Genomic DNA, 15,762 nt, shown 5'->3' on the forward strand with positions numbered 1-15,762 from the left:
AAAAAAAAAAAAAAAAAAAAAAAGAATATATGTATTCTGGGAACAGATGTGCAGGTTTTGCTCTCTGAGATAATAACTGGAGAGATGGTCTGTTTTATCTGAAAATATGTGAGGTGCCTGATGCCCAGATAGAAGTTATAATTATCATAATACTCCTTTCAAATTATGTGTGTATGTATGTGCACACATAGTCAAGCATGCAGAGCTATAATTATATCAGTAAATATTATCTAATTATATATATATACTATATTATTATATCGGTAAATAAAGTAACATTGTCTGTTTGAAAAACAAATATGCTCCATGAGAGCTTGCCTACCTTATTCATCACTATATTTATAGTAGCAATCTTTGCTGAAAAAAGGAACGAAAGAATGAGGATAGCAGACATTTCTTTAGTATTCTTCTCATTTCCAATTTCAACTTTTGTGCTAACCTCAATTTCAGTTCCTTTCCTTGATACTTCACCTTCTCACTCCTTAAATCTAGGGGAGGGTCTGCTAGAGTTCAGTGTTACTCAAAAGAATTTAAGTTTAGGAATCAAAAGAATGTTAACATTGGAAATACATATTCCTTACTATAATATTTTACTACCTTTATTGCTTCCTGAGTCCCTCTTTAATACGTTCTATGTCTTATTCTTGTTTAGTTCCATAGCATCTAACACAGGTTATGGCACAGAGTAAGTGCTCAGTAAATGCATTAAGTAATGTGTGATTTGTCCAGTTCAGTGGAGCAATATGTGTGGGTCCCTGGAGTGGAGATACAAGACTAATGGCACCTTATGTAGAAACATTACTGGTTTTGAAACTTGCCATAATACTTTTAGTTATTCCCATTCAGTGGTTAAATGAGTTTCCAGCATAGAAGCCCTATGTATTGTTCTCTGTAAATTATCTTTAAGGTCCATTCCCACTTCCAAATATATTAATTTGAATCATTTAGTTTTATAAAGAGAACATTTTATGAAGAGCCTGGCCAATAGTCATGACAACCATAAGCACTAAGGTAAGAGCCTACAATTATTTAACATTTAATAACTATGCCATCCGTCCAACAGTCGTCCAGTGAGCTGTGTCATGCTTAGCACTGGTTAAGATGACTACTTAATTTAGGTGGATGAAGAACTTGGCTATTTGCAGAAACGAGGCAGCCTGCAAGTGAGAAGATTGTTTCTTTATATGGCACTAAAATAAGATACTTCCCTTCCTCCAATTCTACTGGTAATCATTCTATCATTTTCCTCCATTTGAGAAATGTCTTGAATTCCACAGCTTCCTGTTTCCACCTGGACAAATGGCAGAGTTGAAAGATGGGAACAAAGTTGTTTTACCCTTGGCCCCTTCACCTAAAAGGCAGGCTTAAGATCACCTAGGGATCACCTTGACTTTACATCCTGTGCAGCCTCAGGGTCTGAGCACAAAAGGAATGAGGAACTAATATCAGCAGAAAAGAAACTGATCACCAGGAAGTCTGGGGGTGATTATTTGAAGACTTCTACTACTAAATGAAACGTCCCAGGCAAGTCCATTATGCAGTCTGGCCTTACTTTCCTTCCTTTACTCTTTCTGGTGAGGTTTTATTACTGCAAAGCTTTCCCATTTAAGGCACTGTTCCTACCAGGGGATATTTTGGAGTTTCTCTGCAGCACAGAACAAACAGTTCAACCTTTACTCCACAGGAAAACTGGCATGCTACATTTAGGCAAAAATGGAAACTTGAAACAACCCAAACCTCATGTCTTTTTTATTTCTTGTGATTCTTTTTTTCACTTAAGTGTATGTATTTCTGTATTTTCAATGATTCTGTATTGAAGTTCGTGCTTCTCTATCAAGGCACTGCTCCTGATATTTCCTCCTGTCCAATCTCCCAGAGCAGATGGTCCCTTCAGGGAAGCTCTGGAAAGTGCTGGTTGTCTGGTTATGCCCGGCCCTTCCCTCCCTCTTGGGGGTCTCAGATGAGAGGTCATCAAACCGGTTTCCCTCCTCTTAGGCGTCCCTGATCCAGGGGCAGCTGGGTTTGGTGCCAGGGACTGCAGAGACCCTTTGCGGTTAGGTTTAGCAGCAAACCTCAGTCCGCAGCAAGCCCTGGTCTGGGGTGAGAGTGGCATTCCTCCTATCCAATGAGAGACGCGGGTTTCCCTCCGGTGCCCGCCCCCTTTCCCCGCGGCCCCAATGACCGCTCTAAAAGGCCCGGCTTCTGCTGTCAAGTAGCAAGGCAGGGCTCCGCCGAGGCTAGGAGGGGCGCCGGGTGCGGAGATGCGCTCCCAGGTGTTTGCCGCGGAAGTGGGAAACCTGTAGGTTATGGTCCAGCTGTGCCGCGCCGAGGGGAGCAGAAGCAGAGAACAGGTAGGGGGCAGGACTTTTTCTTCTTTGCAGATAGAAAAAAAAGCATGCATATTTTCATGCTACTGTTGCCTCCCTTCCCCTTCCCCCAGCCCCGCCCCGCCCTCGTCACCCCCAAAATCTGATGTGGTCGCCGCAGCTCTCGTCGCGAAGTGCGGCTGGAAGGGCTGGGATAGAGGTCGTCTGGGTGCTGAGAAGGAGGGGTGCGGGAGCCCTGGTGACGGGCGGGGCAGGTCGGCAGTGCCCTACGAGAGGGGACCGAGCCTCCATCCATGTCTCGTCAACTTTCCTCTCTGAGGCTTCGGCCGCGGCGACCGATGACGCGCCCAAGGAATGCCATGTCCACCCGCAGGGGAGGGTGTGGGGGAGCAGACATGTCAGCAGCCGGCAACCCGCAGGTCTTCTTAAACCGAGAGGAGCTTCTGCTCCTCCCCACGCCTGTCCGCACCTACTCCTTTTACCCTCATACCTTGCATCTAGACTAGCAAGCGCATCCCTGCAAAAACTGGGAATCACGGGGCCGGGGCGAGGAAGGCACTTGTTTGTTCCCTGGCTCTTCTGTTAAGAACTGGCTCCCTTCAGGAGTGGGGGGTGGGGAAGAAATCCCGCAACTCTAAGGGCATTTACCGATTAATTATGTCTCCATTGAGAAGACCTGGGCCCTTCTCCCCTATCTGCTGCAGACGGAGGAAGGGAGAGGCAGGGAAGGTTTCGCGTCTGCTCTCCTAGCCTGGTGTTGTCTAATGGGAACCACCTTTTCGCCTAGTTTCTAAAAAACGGGTTTATCCTCGGGGATTCCCAGAGAGTCAAGTAATTGTGCCCGGATGGGCTCCCCGCGGCTGCAAGGCAGCCTCCCTGGGTGACCGCATCTGGGTAGTAGGTGTTGGCCCAATGCCGCTTCCTGCCAGAGTCACATTGCTGGAAGCAGAAGGCAGAAGAATTGCAGAGAAATTAAGAGGCTGCATCACTCTAGGGAACCGAAGACACCCTGCTTTGGAAATTATTGAAAAATTGGGGTGATGAGGAAAAAGGAAAGGGGGAGGCTGAAACCTTTTCTCATTTGTTCATGCCAAATCCAGCATGGGCATTTGTATGTGTGCTTGTGTGTGCACATCTTCAAGGTGGAGCTATATATAGCTCCTGCACACCCAGCCCTGTTTGCCTGCTGCTGAGCAGGCTGCCTGGGCCTTCTGAAGCAATCTGGAAGCACCGAGTGGGAGGGGCAAAAGGGAATCGAATTCTCCATTGGGGAAAAGCCAGAGAAGATGTGTTCAGATTGAGGGAACCCTGCATGGAATAACGTCTCTGTAACGCACACGAATATCAGTATTTCTGGATATTATTTTGAGTACATTCTTTGAGTGCTATTTCATCTTCATCCATTTCCCCGAATTTTTCAGCCTTACAATGTATGTATGAACCTTCCCAGCCTGAAATGTAACACACATAGCAAATAAATGCATGTCATATTGGGGATATTTTATTAAAGTCACCAGAGCGTAATGGTTTGTGTATGCCCTACTTTCGTTGGTGGGTTGTAAATTTATTTGGGTGGTAACTTATAGCTAGTAGCATTTGGAGATCTGGGGGGGAAAGATCCACCCACCTTGCAAGATGTAAAACTAAGAGACTTTTAGAACGTTTGAAGGTAGTTTTAACCTATTTCTTTGTACAAATTTTACTTGTGGACCCAATATTTAAATATGTGCTGCTTTTTCATATCATATCTATTTGTATTACATGGACTTTCTTTTATAGATGTATGTGCATTTATTTTTCCCATTGCCTGAAGTCATTTAATCCAGATGGTAACTTTTTCATTTTATTAGATGAAAAAACTAAGATTTAGAGGGCACAAGAAATTTGCTTAAAGCCTTCTAAAATTCCATTATTTCAACCCTAATATTTCAATAAACTACTATGAATTATATTACGTAGCAGTTTCTCCTCAAATAGAATCCTTCAGCTTCCGGTGATTTTTGATATTGATAACAAAATTTGGTCAATGTTACACCAGTAACAATACCAGTATTCAGTTATTCAGATGCTCAGTCTTATTTCTTTATTTGATATATATATATACACACACACACATATATATATACTTATTTCTTTATTTGATATATATAGCAAATATATATAAAATATATTATATATGTGTATATATACATATTATATATGTGTAATTATACATATATATATACACATATGTATATATATATGTATATATATATCCTATATATGTGTATATATATATGTATATATACATATCCTGATTTGTCTTCTAAATTAGGCAAAGAAACACTGCAGAAAAAGACCATGACCTATATTTTTGTATACTCCACCACACTGAACACAGTTCCAACAGGCTTTAAGATTCTGTTATCCTCTCCAAGATAATTTATCCAAGAGGAGTAATTGAAGACATGAGGTGTTTCTGTTTCCTTCCAAAGAATGATTCAGTTTTCCAGTAGGGGTTATGGCTATGTACATGTTATTCTGTATTTCTCTTATCTGTGCCCCTTGAGACCAACTAGAGACCAAGTTGAAGGATAGACCATTTATATATATATAAAACTTTTCTATATAAAACATGCCATGTATATCTTTATTTAAAAAGAAAACAAAACATCTATTTCCCATCACCATCTATTTCCATATATAAATTGGCTGTGGTTTACATCATAACAGAGAACCCATTCTAAGTCATCAGTAAGTTCTTCTTTAAATTCAATGATTGTTTTTTTAATTGATGTATTATTCATTTTTCTTTCCCTTTGAACTGCCATTTTCCATATTCTCCATCTCCTCCTTGAGATTTTACTTTTTGATACTGCAATGATCTGATGTTATAATTTTTCTCTTAACTTCTTCTAAATTTCTCTTCTTCGCCTCCCTATTACCTCCTCTTCTTGCTTCAGGTTTTCAAGTGAATTCCTCCAATTGATGCAATTTATTCTACTGGAAACAAAATTCTCCTTCTTCATGTCTTTCCTAATCTTCCCTCTATTAGTCATTCCAAATTACTAACCTGGTGGCTAAGAACACAGGCTTTGGAAGGAAGCCTCCGTGTTAATATCTATATATCATTATGCATGTAAGTGAATGTCAGTAAGTCAGCTGGGGGTTATAATAGCACTTACCTCAGAGCTTTTTGTGTTTTTTTCTTTTCTTTCTTTTTTTTTTTAGCATTAAATGAAATAATCCATGTAACATATTTAAATAAGGCTTGGTTGTATTCCTTACTTAAAATAATAGCTAGAAATAGTAGATAGTAAAACTCCCCTCTGCCCCGATACTGGCTTTTAGCAAAGGATACCACAGTTTTCCAGGCTTCTGGTTTGTGATTTTTTTTTCCCCCAGACTTCTCTCTATCTCCAAGTGCCCACCATCTATTCAGTAATTAAACTATCCACTTTGATTCTGATCTCTAATTTGTGTCATATGTTTTCCCCGATAGAAGTGTATATGTCATTGCATGTCTTGGATTAGTACAGTAGACAGTTTTTCAAATCTCCCAATGTATGTCTTTCTGCTTTAATCTAACATGCCACATACTACTGATAGTATACATTTTTAATTTTCTTTCTTTATTTAAAACATTACTGTGATTTACTTCATATTTTCATAACCACAGTGCTAAGTTTGGAGCAAGAACACTTGGGTTAAAATCCCGAGAGTAGAATTTACTAGTTAGATGACTGGAAATGAAGCAGGAGGAAGATGGGTCATTATTTCATGATGGTCGTATGAATGACCTATTGCATAAAATGGCATTCAGAAGCATACACATTTAATATTATATTTAAATAGCATTTTTATAATTATAAGGAAATATGGGATCTTTCAGGAAAAGGTGAAAGTGAAAGAAAATTCCACCACGCAGAGAGATCCACTCTCAACCTTCCAATTTTATTTCTATGAATATATATAGGTATTTTAAACATGGAAATTTGAAATTAGAGTGAATATTCATTTTTATATTTCACTTTCCCCCACTTTGATATTAGAATGTTTACCATGCCATAAACATTAGTTTATTGTTGCATTTAATATTATTACTAACCATGTATTTTTTTACCACTGCCACCTATTCTCTCATATAGATAGAGTCCTTAGATTGTTTCCTGTTTTTTCACATTTATGGAAATGAACATGATTATACATTAGTCTTTGCATTTCTGACCATTTCCTTATAATAGCTTCGTAGATATTACTGGATCATACCTTTAAGTATTTTCAGACTCCTAATGCTTGTTTCCAAATTGCTCTAACAAAAAGTTTAGGCACAAATTAATACTCAGTATAAATCAATTGGGCAATAGTCTCAATATTTGATATTGTGGTTTAAAAATTGACTATTTTGATAATAGAAATTGTGTATCTGGTTATTCTTTTGAATTGTGTTTCTCTGAGTTTTTGATGATATTGAAAAATGTTTTCATATTTACTGGCTCTTTGTATTTCTTAATTTGTGGATTTCATTTGACTCTTTTGAATTATGGTTTCTTAACTTACTTAATAGAAAAATCCATTATATACTGTGAAAATTTTCTTCACTTTTTTTTGTCTTTTTTCTCTTAATTTTTTTTTTTGGACATACAGAAATTCGTAACCTTGCTGTAGTTTAACCTATTAAGTCTATTTATAGTAGCATTTTTCATCGCTTTAATGCTCAGAAAACTTTCTTCACCTGACAAAGAATTGAATATAAAAAACACATATTTGAGGGTGCAATTGCTGAACTTCTTTTATTCTTTGAAGTGGGATTTGGCTTATGTATATCATGTATATATCACTGTGTGAAATGGCTCCTGGGGACATATAAAATGCCCTCTCAGTCTATTAGGATCCCATTATTATTTATGTGGCTTTCCCATGAAGTGAATAGTATCTTAATTCTTTCTGAGCTACTATTGTCCATTTCAAAAGTGCCACAGGGCAAAACGTACTATGGAAGATATTAATGACCAGGTTACTCAGCCAGAGACAGGCACATTGTTTGAACAATTATCTGAATGACTCCGGCACTAAATCTGCTTTGACTGGGATTATCCAGATGGTCCTTAATTCACTGGGTAATTGTTCACCCCTGTACTTGATTTTGATGATGTGGACCTGACTGTTGTTGCTTTTCCTACACAATTTTATTTGTTCCTAGTCTAATACTGAGGGTTAGCCACATTCATTTCTTTTATGGGAAGCAATTTCCTTGGTCTTTAAAGAACACACGTGTTAAGAGTTATGCAGAGCTTTGCAGGAAACCCAGCTCACCAGTTACAAACCCTGTTATTTGGCAAGTTACCTAATCTCTTTAAGTCTTTGTTTCTCATGTCAAAAATGAGGATATTCAGAGTTAAGGGTCCTTACATAAGTCGCCCTCTCTTTCAGTCTTCTTCTCAAGCACATTCTCCACACCGTAATCAAAATTCTCTCTCTAAAACCAATCTCATCTAGTGTCTCCTCTACTAAAAATAAGATGCCTGGAGTCCTTTGCATTTCACCTAAAGTTCTGTATTAAATGGTCCATGATTAATTCTCTGACTCCATTTTTTATTGCTGTAGTCTCTTATATTTCCAGTCTCCCATAATGCCAATCACACAGAATTGTTTGCACTTCTCCTAATATATCATGTTTTCTCTCCTTTTCCCCCAAACTTCACTCTCCCTCCATATTCTCTTCTCTGCTATAAATGACCTTTCTCCTTTCTGCAATGTAACTGAGTTTGCCTAATGTCTTCAAGGCTCAGGTGAACTGCCACATTGTCTAGGAGGACTTCCCTAAACTTGAAGGCTGAGTTTGGAGTCCTTATTTAGTGCTTCCATAACAATACATAGGTATCCCATCCATAACACTTACTATACTAAATTGTAACTAATTGTATACTTGTCTGTTAGGCCCACTATAAACCCATCAGGATAGAGACCTTTTTCCTCTTATGTCCAGTGAAGGCTCTGACATATAGTTGATAATTAATAAATATTTTTGGAAGAAATGAATAAAGAAAGGTTAAAATTAAACTTTTTTTTTTCAAATTTCAAGGAATAAAGGATTTATATCTCTGCCTTGGAAACAAGCAAATAAAAACTAGAAGCCATGTCAATTTTCACTTTATTTTTCAAGAATTAACTTCCTGATTCTATTGGTTTATATGAGACTCATAGAAGAGAGTCCGTTAATAAGCAATTTTTAATGAAAATTTATGGCTAAGCCATTGAATAATTCCCAATGCTAGACCATTAGGCAACTCCCTTTTAAATATTTCTACATTTTAGAAAGAGTAAGAAGTGTATAGTTTCAGGATAATGTACATATATACATTTAGCTGTGTTGGAATTAATATTGACAAAATCCATCTCTCTTTTCATTTAATAAGAGGTCTTCCATTGGTGTGATCTCCAGAAGTTTATAAAACATGGTTACATGCATAACTGTGTTTGATTCTTTGCAACAATCATAAAAGTTAGATAGAAAGCATGATTATCCACAACTACAGATAAGGAAACAAGTTCAGAGAAATAAGTAGTTTGCCTAAAATCATGTTAGTGGCAAATCTGGATAAGAAGTAAGGTAGTCTTACTTATAGCTGCATGTTTGGTGTCTTAGGCTTAGCCAGAACATCTCAGTGAGGCATGCCAGCCACCATTCTGTCCATGTCAAGGACACTGCTCTTGATAATCTACTGAGACTCCTGAACAATCCAGTAAAAATTCACTGCACTGATACCTACATGTAATTTTTACTTTGTTTTTTTAATTATCTAAGATGAAACCCAGTGATAGCAATATTGTGTTAAACATATTTTAAAATCTTGCATTTCATTATTTAAACTATATATGTGTGTATGTGTGTGTGAGTACGTTATAACCTTTTTTACTTCAGAGTGTATTTTTTTAAATTTCTGGCAATAAGTGCAATACTCTTTCGCTCATGTTTTTACTAAAATTATTAAAGTACCTTCCAATATTATCTCAACTAAGTAGACAATATTTACCTTTCAAGCTTGGTTTAGTATATTGTCTGTACAGTCTTAAGGGTTTCTGAGGAGTCAAATATTTTTTCAGAAATAATGTTTAAAAAGACAGTTATGAAAAATAGGAGGATACTTACCTACAGCACTGATCTGGCCTAGTTTGAATATTAAAAATACTGAAAACAATATGTTAACTATAACCTCTCCTCTGTATTATATCTTTATTCTCAATTATTGACAACAACCATTTATTGAGCATTCACTGTGTATTGGGCATTGTTTTAAATGTGTTTGATATGATATCTCATAATTTAACCAAATCCAGCAAGTGAGTTTATTTATTATTTTTTACTATTTTACAGGTGAGAAAAAGTAGAGCTATTAAAAAGCCAATAATTACAGAAGCTAGAATTTACCTGCAGGTTATCTAACTCATGAACTTAAGTTATTGGGCTTAATGCCTTTCCATGACATCCAGTTTTAGTTTTCCATGAGTCACATTTTAAATTTTCTTCTTTTTGGTGACTGGTATCTATCCCAAATAAATTAGTATCCACACAAGAGATCAAAACATTTTAAATTTATACATGTTTTATTTATGGATATCTTATAAGCAAAGTGGTCTTCTACTACGGTGATTTACATGGGGCAGTTTCCCAAACATAAATTAAACAATTGCAATGTACTATTTAAAAACTCATTATTTTAACTTGGAATGGGCATCAGAAATTTTTATGCCTTTCTGCCCTAATTTTGCTTCCTGACACCACAAACCATAAAGAGTAATTCTATCTTAAGACATCTAATCTTATAGTATTTAATTGTCATGGTTACTGAAAGTACAGATGTGCTGTTAACAGACAAGATTGCCAGCTAAAATATTATAAATAACATTTATAATATTCCAGTTTGGGATTCAACTTATTTAATATAACAGAAGTTTATATCAGATAAAAATTCCCATTGTATAATATTTTTATACATTAAATATAATAGTGTATTTTAATGGAAAAAATTTTGAAGATTTTATTTATTTATTTGAGAGATAAATCGACAGACAGAGCAAGAAGGGGGGGGAGGGGTACGGGAAGAGGGAGAAGCAGACCCCCAGCTGAGCAGGGAGCCTGAGGTGGGACTGGGTCCCAGGACTCTGGGGTCATGGCCTGAGCTGAAGGCAGACACTTAACTGGCTAAGCTACCTACGAGCACCTTAATTAAAAATCTTTAAAAATACCTACTGTCTGATTGCCTGTATTTTTCTTCTTGTTTGCATATATTTAGAGATCATAATAACTCTTTTGGTACTAGAACATTACTGAGTTTTTCCCAAAAAAGTTATTTTTGAATTTTGATTTATGCACAAGTTGATTGGGGATGAAAGTAAGGCATCTGCTTTCAGTAAAACATTATACTGCCTTTATTTTTTCTCTTTTTAATTAAAAAGTAACAGAAACTCAGAAAAGTGCGTAGAAAAGTGTCAGTTCATTGAACTTTAACAAAGTACTTATACCCATGAAATCAATACTCAGTTCAGGAGAAAGAACTTGTCTGTACCCAAGAACTCCTCTTCCGGGCCCTCCCAATCACTACTACCTTGCTCTTTCCCAAAGGTAGCCACTATTCGGACTTTAAGACCGTTGAATAGTTTTGCCTGTTTTTGAAATTAATATAAATGGAATCATATATTATGCACTTTTTTTGCATGCAATTTATTTTGCTCAGCCTTTTGGATAGAAATATCTATGTTCTTGCATATAGTAGTTCATTTTTATTCCTCTACAGAATTTTGTACGAATATTCCAAAATATATATTTCTGTTCCACTTGTTGGACATCTAGGTATTTTCCAGTATTGTTAATACCAGTAGTTCTCCTATGAACATTTGTCATTGTCTGTGTCTTTTGTAGTACATGTATGTGTATCCATTTTTGCTAAGATTGAGGTAAGATTAAAATTGCTGAGTCATAAGTCATAAGCCAATACTTAGTAGGTATTGTTTGCTTTTATCAAGTGGTTGAGCCAATTTCCAGTCCAGCCTGTAGTGTATGAGATTTCAAGTCGCTGCTTAGCTTGCCAACTCTTGGTATTAATAGTGTTTTTAACTTAAACTATCTAGTGGAGATGGATACCTAAGTATGGTTTTAATGTGCACTTTTTGATTAGAGGTTGAACACCTTTTTTATATGTTTTGCCATTTGAATATGCTGTTTTGAAGTGTTATTCAGAAGCTTTGTCCATTTTGCTATTGAATTATCTGTCTTTTCCTTCTTGAGTCAGAGGAAGTTCCTTATATATTCTGAATTTGAACCCTTAGAAAATATTTGCCAGTATTTTCTCCCACTCTATGATTTGCTTTGCCATTCTTTTCATGTTATGTTTTATCAACAGGTGTTCTCAGCTTTGGCGTAGTCTAGAGTTAGTATTTTTTTTTTTTTTTGGTCTTGTTTAATAAATCTTTCCTTACTACAAGTTATGGAGAGATTTTTTTATATTGTGTTCAAGACACTATACTGTTTTACATTTCATCCGGAATTGATTTTTGTGTGTGGCTTGAGTTTTGCTTTCTTACTTTTATGGATAAAAAATTCGTCCAGAGACATTTATTGAAAAGGCTCTCCTTTCCCCACTGTTTGGCAGTGCTACCTCTGTCGTAAACCAAGTGTTCATGTATGGGCAGATTTGTTCTTGGACTTTCTATTCTATTCCACTGGGTTATTTGTCTATTGTTATGCTCATAGACACAGTCTTAATTACTGTGGATTTAAAATATGTCTTAATATTTGCTCGAGTAGCTCCTCCAACTTGGTTATTCTTTGAGTAAGTTTGTCTTGACTGCTAATGACTCTTTGCCTTGCTAGATACATCTGCAGTCTGCTTGTTATTACTACAAAATCCTTGGTGGAATTTGATTAGAATGACATTTAATCTAGAAGTCAATTTGAGTGTAATTGACATGTTAAGAAAATTGAGCCTTTTCATTTATGATCATGGCCTAAATATGTATCACTTTTTCTAGATGTTTTAAAATTTCTTTAAATGATGCTTAAAGTTTTCAGTGTGAAAATCTTGCACATCTTTTGCTATATTTATTCCAAGTATTTGATTTTTTAATGCCATCATAAGCACTCTAATTTCAAAATTTCATTTTCTAACTCTTTGATAATAATAAAAAGTGTATAGTCAATTTTATGTTGACCTTTTATAGACTTATAAAGCTCACCTACCAGTATTAATTTTTCTGTTGATGCCTTTTAATTTTCTTAGATACTCAGTTGTATCTAGAGAATAATGAGCTTATTTCTTCTTATCTACACTTTATAACTTATTAAAATTTTACCTTTTTGTGTGGCTAGGATCTCTAGTGCAATGTTGAGTAAAAGTGATAACTCACATTTTTGTCTCATTCTTTGATCTCATAAGAAAATTTCTCCATACTTCACCATTTCATAGATAATTTTTATCAGGTTAAGGAAATGTCCTTCTATTTCTGTTTGTTTTATAAATTAATAATTTTAAACTTACTTAGATGACCATATGATTTTTCTCTTATGCTAGATTAATGCAATGGATAATATTGATTGATTCTCAGATGTTAAACCTGGAATAAATTTCTGGAATAAATTTAACTTGCTCATTATCTGCCTATTACTCATAGTGTATTACTGGGTTGGGGTTGATAATGTTTTATTTAGGATTTTTTTTAAACTGTTTTTTCAACTTTTGTAATTTTATTTGGTCACATTGTGTTGTTAGGTTTATGTTGGTTAAACTCCTGAAATGATTTGGAATAGATTGACTCTTTTTATTTCGGTAAGAGACTGGATGGTTCTGTTAATTTCATTCTTTTTAAAAATTTATTTTATTTTATTTTTTAAATTTATTTATTTGTTAGAGAGAGAACACAAACAGACAGTGTGTCAGGCAGAGGCAGAGGGAGAAGCAGGCTCCCTGCTGAGCAAGGAGCCCAATATGAGACTTGATCCCAGGACCCTGGGATTATGACCAGAGCGGAAGGCAGCTGCTTAATCACCTGAGCCACCCAAGCATCCCTATGTTAATTTCTTTCTTAAATATTTTATAGAATCCACAGGTAAAGCCATTTGGTCTTTTTTTTTTTTTTTTTTTTTGGTGGCACAATTTTAAATGAAATAATCATCTTATGAATTATGCATTTATTTTTCTTAATTATTACTTAATCTTTTGGTGTGTTTTTTTCTAGGACTTATCTAAATTTTCAAATATATTTAATAGTATTTTTCAAAATAATCTCATACTATTTTAATAGCTATAAAAATTTTAATAACTTTTCATTCATTTAAATTCAACAACAGCTATTACTGACATTTTATATATGTTTTTAAAATATTTTTATACATACACTATATTTTATTAATTTTATTAATTTTGTTTTATTTTATTTATTTATTTTTAAAGATTTTATTTATTTGACAGAGAGAGAGAGATCACAAGTAGGCAGAGAGGCAGGCAGAGAGAGAGGAAGGGAAGCAGGCTCCCTGGTGAGCAGAGAGCCTGATGCGGGGATTGATCCCAAGACCCGGGATCATGACCTGAGCCGAAGGCAGAGGCTTTAATCCACAGATCCACCCAGCCTCCCCTATTTATTATTTTAAAGATTATTTGTTTACTTGAGAGAGAGAGAGTGAGTGAATGAGAGGGATCATGAGGTAGGGGGAAGAGGAGAGAGGAAGAAGCAGACTCTCTGCTGAGTAGGGACCCTGATGTGGGACTTGATCCTGGGATTCCGGGATCATGACCTGAGCGAAAGGCAGGCACTTACCCAACTGAGCCACCCAGGTGCCCAAAGGCTATAGTTTTTTGTTTTTTAAACACAGATTTTTTAAAAAAGATTTTTTTTTTTTTTTATTTGAGAGTGAGAGAGAGAGAACATGAGAGGGTAGAAAGTCAGAGGGAAAAGTAGACTCCCCATGGAGCTGGGAGCCCCATGCAGGACTGAATCCCGGGACTCCAGAATCATGACCTGGGCTGAAGGCAGTTGCTTAACCAACTGAGCCACCCAGGTGTTCCAAAGGCTATAGTTTTAAATTTATTATTATTACTATCAAAATATAGTATAATGTATACTATATGTAATGTTCTGTTTTTTTCAATCTTGGTCAGCTTTTATTTCCACACATTATAGTCCTCACATATTCTTTTTAGCATTTGCCAAGTTTCCCTTTGCAAAGGAAACTAATTTATTTATGTCCCATCATTGGATCTTTGGGTTATTTCCAATTTTTTTTAAGAATGCACATCATTTGGATGCCAGGATGGCTCAGTTGGTTAAGCATCTGCCTTCAGCTCAGGTCTTGATCTCAGGGTCCTGGGATAGAGTCCTGCATTGGGCTTCTTGCTCAGCGGGGAGCCTGCTTCTCCCTCTCACTCTGCTGCTCCTACTGCTTGTGCTCTCTCTCTCTCACTATCTCTCTTTCTGTCAAAAAAATAAATAAAATCTTTAAAAAAATGCACATTTTCTACATGTACTTTTGCACATTTCTGGAAATATTTCTCTAAAATACATTTCTAGAGTGAAATAGCTGTCAAAAGGAAAGGAACGTCTTTTATAGATTATCAGTGTTTCCAAATGGTTCTTCCAAGAGATTGTAGTAATCTATAATCCTAGTAACATGAATAAGAATATTTGCTTTTAGAGGCACCTGGGTGGCTCAGTTGGTCTAGCATCTGACTTCGGATTGGGTCATGATCTCAGGGGTGCTGGGATCAAGCCCCATGTTGGGCTCCCTGCTCCCTGTTCCCTTCTCCCTGTGGGGAGTCTGTTTCTCCCTATTCCTCTTCCCCTCCACCACTGTCTCTCTCTCTCTCTCTGTCTCTAATAACTAAAATCTTAAAAAAAAAATAAGAAATTTTACTTTGGCACATTCTCTCCAGTGCTTAATATTGTCAATTTTTCGGGGCACCTGGGTGGCTCACTGGGTTAGGCCTCTGCCTTCGGCTCAGGTCATGATCCCAGGGTCCTGGAATCGAGCCCCACATCGGGCTCTCTGCTCAGCAGGGAGCCTGCTTCCTCCCTCTTGCTCTGCCTGCCTCTCTGCCTACTTGTGATCTCTGTCTGTCAAATAAATAAATAAAATCTTTAAAAAAAATTTTTCAATTTTTCAAACACTTGAACGATGTTGTCTTGCCAAATTAAGCTTAAACTTAAGAAATGATATTAATGAAATATAATTATGCTGATGACATCATACTTTTTTGCTGTAGATCAAGTTTTGTTATTTTATACATAAAATATTTTAATTATTGTTGAAATTGTAAAACATTTCAGTTAAAATGGATCTTAAGTTGTTTTTATAAAATTCAAGCACTAAGAAACTCCCCCGCTATCACTGTCAATTTAGGGTCATAAACTTTCAGTATAATATATGACTGTTTGCTCATGCAGGAAAGAGTATAATACTAGC

At 36.3% G+C, this 15,762-nt stretch overlaps 1 protein-coding gene across 3 annotated transcripts in view; it reads left to right on the plus strand.

Moving 5' to 3' along the window:
* The first annotated feature begins 2,204 nt into the window (after nt 1-2,204).
* The window catches only part of CNTN1 (contactin 1), a 364,883-nt gene continuing 351,325 nt past the window's right edge, over nt 2,205-15,762 (plus strand). For 2 of the 3 annotated variants that reach the window (XM_046011118.1, XM_046011117.1), the window contains exon 1: nt 2,206-2,351. The gene's annotated coding sequence lies outside the window, so the exon portion shown is untranslated. Of the gene's footprint in view, nt 2,352-15,762 lie in introns of all 3 variants that reach the window. The other variant, XM_046011119.1, reaches the window with a different exon arrangement.

This window comes from Meles meles, chromosome 7 (genome assembly GCF_922984935.1).
Source record: "Meles meles chromosome 7, mMelMel3.1 paternal haplotype, whole genome shotgun sequence".
NCBI classification, from domain to species: Eukaryota; Metazoa; Chordata; class Mammalia; order Carnivora; family Mustelidae; genus Meles; species Meles meles.